At 37.0% G+C, this 8,944-nt stretch overlaps 1 non-coding gene across 1 annotated transcript; it reads right to left on the bottom strand.

Moving 5' to 3' along the window:
- Positions 1–1,451: 1,451 nt before the first annotated feature.
- LOC101292722 lies at positions 1,452–4,266 on the bottom strand. The gene is made up of 2 exons (XR_184931.1): positions 3,854–4,266; positions 1,452–1,963 (listed from the first exon to the last, which is right to left on the bottom strand). It is a non-coding gene; the product is annotated as an uncharacterized LOC101292722 (transcript).
- Between the last annotated feature and the right edge of the window lie 4,678 nt (positions 4,267–8,944).

Below are 8,944 nucleotides of genomic sequence, written 5' to 3'. Positions count from 1 at the left end.
CTATATAATATATATATATATATATATATATATATATATATATAATATAATCTGGATTTGTAGGTAAAGAATTGTACAAAATAGACTACTCTGAACAACGATAAAACTCAAAGTAGTCTATGTTATAAAAGTATCTCATTGCCCCACATACAACTATCTTTTATATGGTTCCATACGCCGAGCACGCAATTATATATGGTACGCTAAAATCAATACTTCCTCAGAGACATGTAGAGAAAATTCTCTTAACAACATAGAATTCGTTCATAGTGGCGGATCTAGGGTATGAAAATGAGGTGGGCTACATTTAGATGGTTTTTTGGCCTTCATCTTGGATCTAAAAATGAGCATATTTAGATATTATGCCAAAGGCAAAACTTGTTTCCTAGAACAACCGTGAAAAGTGTACGTAGGAATTACTAAGTAGACGTCAATGAGACGCGCATACAACAACAATATGGAGCAAAGACCACATTCGGAGTGTGACATTTAGAGGTGTTGCATTCTTTGTTATGTGTGACAAGTGTGGGTATTAGTGGAGATGAGAGGAAAATTGTCACACAAGTGTGGATTGCAACACCTTTAAATGTCACTTTTTGTGTGGCTTTTGCTCCATTTTGTTGTTGTTAGCCGCATAAATAGGTCTGAGAGTTACTAATAATATCAGGAGAGAAAGAAGAAGGCTGGAAGACTTGCATTTGAGTTTGGATTCCTAATCGCAAAAAGGTTTCCTTTTAATGTGGCTATCAACATGAGTTCCTTCCGTTCTCAACCGCGAGTTGTCATTCCCTCCTCATCAAAGAATGCTTATAACAGTTCAAACAATCGAAGATGGCACTCCCATGCATCATAGCCTCATCTGCCAAGGCGCAACGCATATTATCACGACGCCACAATTGTCGCGAGATTGATATTGTCCAAGGTGATCTTCCATCAAAGGCCAAACATGAAGGTTGGGAGCCAATAACTTTCTAGGAGGAGGAAGGTCTGGGAATCGATGTCGTAGACGATGAACAATTTCTCGTCACAGCTTATATTGCCATGTAACATCTAAAACGATGGCTCTAGGGCTCGAGTACGAGAGAATCACTGCTCTTAGTGGAAAGAAAGGAACAAACAAAAAGCAATTTCAGTGGCTGAAATTGGTTCTGGATTAATTTTTGGTGATTGGAAAGTTCTGAAAGCATGTTTATCATGTTTAGAAATGCAGATAGAATTTAGCAATCTATTTTATGTGACTGAGAGACTGACTGGAGCATATATGTCACTTTGTGCGATTGTTTTGTTCTTTGAAAGTTTACATTGGTCTCTAGGAAAACTAAACACAAATATTGGCCTCCGCGGTCAGTGAATGTTCTATCTCTAACCACATATTACAAGTGAAACTCAAACTCGATTAAGAACTGTAGAGCCATGGTCTATATTGCATGCGTAAACTAACAGGAAAAATGAGCTCTCTGCGATCAAGGCCCTGTTTTGATTGATCTGCCGTGTTTTCTGGGTTTTAGATAGAAGAACTATATATTATTATATTTACAAATGACCATGTCAGCTCAGAATAGAGGTAAAATCTAGACACATATTTGATGTTGTGTTTGACACCTGCAACAGTTCTGTACCATGCCGCCGTTGCAATATTGGCAATTCGACTGTAAAACTATGATGCCAATTCGCACAGCAGCAGCAACGCATTATTATTAATATAATTATAGTGTCTGACTGGCTAGCTTTGGTCGATGGATATATATATCTCATTTTCAAGCATGATTTGCAGAGAAGGAGGAGGCTTTAGTACTATGGTTGTTAGACCATTCAAACACTCTCCAGAAAGGTCGTCGATGTTTACGTTTTGCATGGTGGTGATTTATCAGCTCAGCCTCTCTGCTCAACATCTGCCACATCACTTGGACATCTTGATAGCCACAGGTTTGTACATCGTCGTGAAGCTTCAAAAGTCCTGCACCTGTTCAAAAACACCACAGACGAAACATTCGTAAGTAATCGCTTTCACATATATAATTGCGCAAAGTTCACATCAACTTCTATACCGCCAGCAACTCATTCATCAAAAGAAAGAAATATAATCACATTCATCATCTGATGCCCGAAGAGTGGGGATATAAGATGCTTCATGGGTGGTGAAGATGTTAGTGGTTTAAACAACAAGATCAACTATGGACCAGGCCACTACTTTCAGTGATTGAGACTTCAAGTTGCATCAAAAAGCTATAGTTGCTAATATCTTTAGGCCTCAGCTTTCGGCTAAAATCGAAAGATTGCTAACTGAATGAATGAGTTGGGATGGTGATCGAGATGGTCCCTAAAGTAGTAGCCTCTCACTTTGAACGGCAGGAGTGTTACTAGAATTTGGATATTCCGTACGATCCAACACTTTCTTGTGTCTTATACTCTTCTAGCTAGTACTCAACTTACACTAGTGGATATATAGTTCTCAATTTGGAAGAAATCAAAATGAAATGAAACACCTTTTTTCTTTCCTTGGTTAGAATTAATGAAATGAAGAAACTTTGTGAAAAGTATTGATGTGATGATGGAACTCAGTAATGGTAGTTTAATCTTCTAAGAGAAGCAAGACTAGAGCCATAAAGTATGATTAGGGCCCTAAAAAATGCTAATGGGTGACAAGAGGTCTTATAAATTTGAAGAAGCTAGCTAGTTGAGGATGAGTCTGCATCTACAATTCACTACACCTGCCCACCCAGACACATAGCAACAAAACTTGATGACCCCAATTTTACCCTTAAAGAAGGTCACCATAAAATTGTGAATATTAGGTAAGCAACAATTTGTTGAGTGGGGAAAGTGTCATGGCCTCTTTAACAGATGTGGACTTGAATGGAAAAGGCAGCAGCTCACAAGACTACAACTTTTATTTGGCTAAATCTAAATGGGAGTACCACTAAGCTCTGAATAACACTCTTAACAGATAAATAAACAACACATCTCATTCTATTTCAATTTAAGCAGTACTAGACACCTCCTCATGTAGAGTCATCAAATTAATTGTTGAATATTGTAGATTCATGATTCATCAAATTGATTGCTGAGTTTGACAGATTTTATTGCTAAGATAATCTGGTAATACTTTGACATACATCCACAGAATGAGACAAATATATGAAACAGAAAATTGTGAAGTTATTAATTATATGGTGGTTTAGCTGATATTTAATTTAGCCTAGTCTCAATGTAAGATAGAGAATTTATTAATTTCTTTTTCATTAACAAATGATTTTGCCTCTTATGGGTTTTTTTTCTAAGCCTTCTGTAGACACTTCGCTTCTTGGAGCTAGAAACTAAAGAACTCTATGATAGAAAACCCCAGGGTAAACAGTGGGGAGGGTAGAACACCAGCAAGCTTTTTAAATAGGGAATTAAATATTCTACTGAAAACTCTTAGCCTACAAAATAATTCAAAGAATTAGCTGATAAAGGGACCACAGATCCAGAAGTAGGGGAGGTGCTGACAACAAAGACTATGAATCACACAAAGAAAAATAAAAATAATGATACAGCATGCTTGTTAATAATGGACTCCATGAAAAGAAAGAAACCAAGAGAACATATAACAAAAATGAAAGGACAGAGATTAAAACAAAGAGTTTTCCCAACTGATATTTTTTTATATGTGTAAATATAGAGGATGATGATCCATCCTATGAAGAACTGTTAAGATCAACCAGAAAAAATGGAAATGGATTGGGTAGTGCTTAATTAGCGGTTTGATGAGATTGAATTCCATATATATGCAGAGACATGGCAGCAGCACTAATATGGTTATAAGCTAAAGAAGATGGTGTATATATATGGATATGAGGAAGATGGAACTGACCGTTTTTGCGAGCCTTAACACGAGTAGAGACAGCAAGCCAGACACGGCGGACAGGGAAGACCATCTTGTCCCAGAACTCCATCAGCCTCTCTCTTATAACCTTCACTTTCTTTCTGCCTTTCTTTCTCTTGCTCTTAAACCCTCTATTCACTCTAATTCCTATGCACCTTAACCCGGCCAGACCTGCAATATTATTTCATATGCTAGCTCATTATATGCACCACCAGCCTATCTCTCTCTCTCTCTCTTTCTCTCTAACTGCAGTCTAACTTCTCTATATTTTGTGCATAATCTCCTTCATATATATGATTCTATTTGTGAGGGAGAGAAGAAGTAAGATATTTGGATATTTGAAGTGTTTGAGAGAGAGAGAGGACTTGTTCGGCAGCTTAATTCGTAGAGCAAGCTACCCACCGGTTTGTCCGTTATAAAGCTCTGTATAACAAGTGCAGCACCGACACTGCTTTGAGGCCTCTGCTTGTTATTCTTTCTTTATTCATCACCCTTCTTTAGTTCTTTATACATAAATAAAAAGCTAGACTTATACAAAGTATGTATAAATCTAGGGTTACTGTTTGTTTACTTATATTCTACGTAAAGTCTTGTTTATGTCCAAGTTTAAAATGACCTTATCCACAGAGAAATGGATTAACTTAATAATATGCAAAGGTATATGTGTACGAATTAGGAATCTTTATATATGGGAAGGAAGACGCTAGGTGAAGAGTAATAGCAATAATAATTTAGATTCAAATTAGGAGCCCCATGGAACTTTGTTAAAGATCGTAACATCTTTAATCTATCAAAAATTGATGGGAAAATTTAGCATCAAAGTATATCTGGTTTGTGAATGATCATAGTGAATAATTTGACATTGGCTCAGTGGCTGCGGACAAGGCTGAATGAGAATAATTGTAGCATACGGTTGTTACTCTATATACGCTGACGAAAAATCAAGCATGATATTGTAATTTGAGATAGGTATCCTTTTTTAATATGCAACGATCGATGAGACCAAAATTCCAATGAGGTTTCAATGTTTCATACTTAACAGTTAACTCCAATTTTAATTAAAACGATATATACACATGAAATGTGTTTCTCCACGAATCACTGTAGATATTCGTGTTTTTTCAAAGTCTTAAGTATAGAAATCCAACACATGTATGCAAATTTACACAATTATTATCCGGTAAGTTCCATCATTTTGCTTCTGTCGGTTCCTTGATCATTGGTATTTTATTTTCAAAATTCACTTTAGAGTGTGAGAAAAGTCCAATGGAATGATCTAAGGGGGCGGTTTAATCACTTTAATTAACAAGTAGTTAAGAAGTTGCATGAGAAGTTTGTCCCTCAAATTCGTAATCAATTGGCTCCCAAGTGTTTGTGTCGGCAAAAGCTCTCCTCCACGTGTTGCATATTCTATGGTGTAAAACTCTTTGTTGTCAAACCAGTACTGGCTTTGCTCAAAGGACGTGTACCACTCAAAATGCGACACGCCATAATAGCCATAGAGAATATAGTCAAAAAGTAACAAATATGGTCCATACATCATCTATATCAGTACTGTCTCAAACTTGTATCGATATTGTTTCAACTTAACCATCGTAAGAGTTGAATTTTAATCACAAAAAATCTTAGTATAATTGGGTATGATCCACCCATTTTTGTGATGTAGGATCTTTTCTTCTCCAATACGTCCAACACGTTCCCTCACGTACAACCTAACTCTAGATTACATGTTGAATGAATTGGATCGGAACAAACCAAGTATCCTTGATTAACAACCATCGCCCCGACCGGGGAATTGGGACAATTAGAGAAATAATTGGCGAAAGACCCGCTCTGTTACCATGTTAAATAACAAGCGTAACCCGTTGGTCATCCATGTACTGATATTGTGATAACCTGACTACGCGAGTGTTGAAGGCACTAGCAAACTAGCAGGTGTACGCGACGCACATTGCCCAAGGAAGACAAGTTGATGTGCTTATATATGCAAAGTCAGCTCCTCATGTTGAAACACGTTTTGAGTAAAACCTCAGAAACAAAACCATGAGGGTTGGTGGGCCCAAAACGGACAATATCTCACTGTGCTGTTACAGATGGAAGGGACTTGGCTAACAGAGGCGGCCCTAGGCTAAAGTCAATGAAGCACAGCCTTAGGGACCCCGACTACTAGGGCCCCCAGAAAACCATATAAGTCTTTATATATTAACGTAAAAAAAAAAAAAAAACCTAGAGAAAACATGAAATGGTAGATATTTTATAAGTCTCTCTCTTGCTCCAATCTCATAGGATTATCGCAATTTTATGGTTGAGATTATAGAAAATTGTTATTATTGAAATGGGTTTGTCGGTTTGAATGTTTGATGCATTGGTAATGGTATTTGTATGTCACTGTGCCACTGTGTAAATATATTAGGAATTTAATTTCCTTTTTTGCTTAGAGCCCCTGAAATCTCAAGGCCGGCCTTTTTGGCTAACCGTCAGCTCTACCAATTGGTAGCCGACACGTGTCGACTTGTGTGCTATTTAGGGGCACAAAAGAAGGGGGGGGGGGGTATATTGGTATTATTGTTTTAGGTATTTTAGTAATAATTTTAAGGGCCACGTGTCGGTTGCCGATTGGCTTTGGTCAGCTCTAGCTAACCAGCCATGGTCAGCCAAGTTTTTTTCGTTACAGATACTGTCACAACTTAACCACTCGGCGGTGTTGGGTTTTAAAGAGACCTTGGTACAATTGGGACGAACTATCCACTTATAAGTTATATTTTCTTTGTTAATTTTTTAATGTGAGATAATTTTCCTCTCTAATACGTCCAACAAATATGAAATTTCATCCACGTAATAATCCATGCATGAAATATTCCTACGCATATTACCATGTCGTGCTACGCCGGATAATAAGAACACATGTAAGGGTATCATGGGTATACATTGCATATAAAAAGAAAAAATGTAACTTTGATATTAAGAAAGCCTCTTATATTTATATTTGCTGCCCCACCACCACATAAATTATCATCTCTCCATGCATAGACATCTCATCTCATGATTCTCATATTTTCATCTCAATAAAACTAAGCATTACTCAAACCAAAAAAAAAACTAAGCATTGCAACTAAGAGATACATTGTTCAAGCCTAGTGGTGGTATGAGGTTGTACCATGGTGGAATTTTCAAGGATAGTGATTCTATGTTTTGGGGGCTTTTGCACATAAAGTTGAGGTGTCAAGTGCGTTGGATGCGGAGGTGCTTGCGGTGAATGAGGCTGCGGGCATTGTCAGAACAAAAGGGTGGTTTAATCTGTGGGTAGAAGTAGATTCATTAGTCTTGCTCACCTACTTGAATTTTCCAAGCCGTGTTCCATGAAGGCTTTCTACAAGATGGTCCATATGCATTCAGATGACTAGACAAATGCATTTCCATTTGTCCTATAGAGAGGGAAATGTGGCAGATATGGTTGCTAATTATGGGGTTTCACATCTTGGTTCAACTTGGTGGACGCGGCGACATCGGGCGAGTTTGGTGGCTGGTGGTAGACTAGGGGCGTGGATCGGCAAAGATAAAAGTCAGGATGAGAGCTCTGACGATACTATACTGTGCAAAGGTGTTGGATCAGGGGGTGGGCCTTTTCTGAATGGGCCTTGACCTGGACTCTTGTCTGACGGCTGTTTTGAGTTCTAAGTTGGGCTAGAGTTTTGCTTTAGCCCAATTTAAAGTATTTAGTTAGTCTATTTACAGTAAATCCTTATTTAGGATGTATGATTTTTCTAAGTATTAGTACTTCAATATTTTTTTTGTTTAGAAATAAATAAACGGAATTTTTTAATGAGTGGTGTTAGCGTATCAAATCCTTAATTTGCCTAAATGTTTGGCAACGGAGGGCATGTATCCGTTTAAGTATCAATGAATTTGACGTATGACCTTAATTTTGTCAAAAAACATGTAACACATTAACACAAACTTGTTATTTATAAACATCAATTATGAGACATCCTTGTTCCAAATGAGATATGCCAAATATGGTATAAAACCACACAAATGGGGGATGAAGAAGTATCTTTCATCATGTCGTGATCGAATGAATGAAGATCAAATTTGAATTTGGCATGGACACCGTCATGAAAACTTTCCATATCTGGTTTATTCCCGATTTGATTAATGGCAAGCAAATTGTGAGGCCTAAGTAAAGCAGCCACTCTCACATCACATTTGAGCATATATACAATTAAATAAGGGAAGTCATGTCAAATATGCCATATTACAGTTAGCATCAAGTATGTGAGCTCACAGTTCATCGAAAAAATGATCCCTCACAACTGATTCCATCATTGTATTTTATTGACAAACGAATTTAGCAAGGATGAACAAGAACCACATCATTTTGTTGTGGGTTGAGACAATGAGACCCCCACCCAAAACCGAACAATGTCTTCAACTCTTCATCATATTTTAATCTCACCAAATTAAGTGTTAGCATCAATTAATCTTTATCAAAGGCATATCCTTGTTCAGATATTTCAAAGATAATGGGACAGAAAAATGCTTAGATCTTATTTTATAAATTAAAAAGGTTCAAAGTCACATAGTCACACACTAAAGATATATAGTCCATATAAATTTACAAATGTTCATAATTGCCTGATGAAAATTACGGTGTTGTGCTTGTGTAGAAGTAAACAGTAATATATATCTTCCATAAAATTGACCTTCTTTCACATCATTTGGTGACCCTGGATGTGCCCATCACTCTGAAAAACTAACCTAATCATGCCTCTGAGAGAGAGATATGGATAAAACTGAATCATTGTCGATCAATATAAGTCTTCAAATATGCCTCCCTTTTGTTGCATTACTTAGTTTTAGTTTTAACTTGTTCGTAGAGTAGAATATGTTGTTGTTCAGATTCCAACACGATTAAGCTAGACGTTACCAGTTCGATCAAGAATAAACCATACAAAAATTTAGCTCAGAAGACAGTTGAAGATGACGATTATTGGTTATTGGTTACAATTATATATAGCACTGTTGTTTCAGATCAGTGACGAAAGAGAACATCTTGTTCTTATTTTGTGTCGATTAATC

Source organism: Fragaria vesca, linkage group LG6, assembly GCF_000184155.1.
Source record: "Fragaria vesca subsp. vesca linkage group LG6, FraVesHawaii_1.0, whole genome shotgun sequence".
Taxonomy (NCBI): Eukaryota; Viridiplantae; Streptophyta; class Magnoliopsida; order Rosales; family Rosaceae; genus Fragaria; species Fragaria vesca.
Note: the sequence above shows the minus strand (reverse complement) of the source record. Positions and strands in the feature narration are given on the sequence as shown.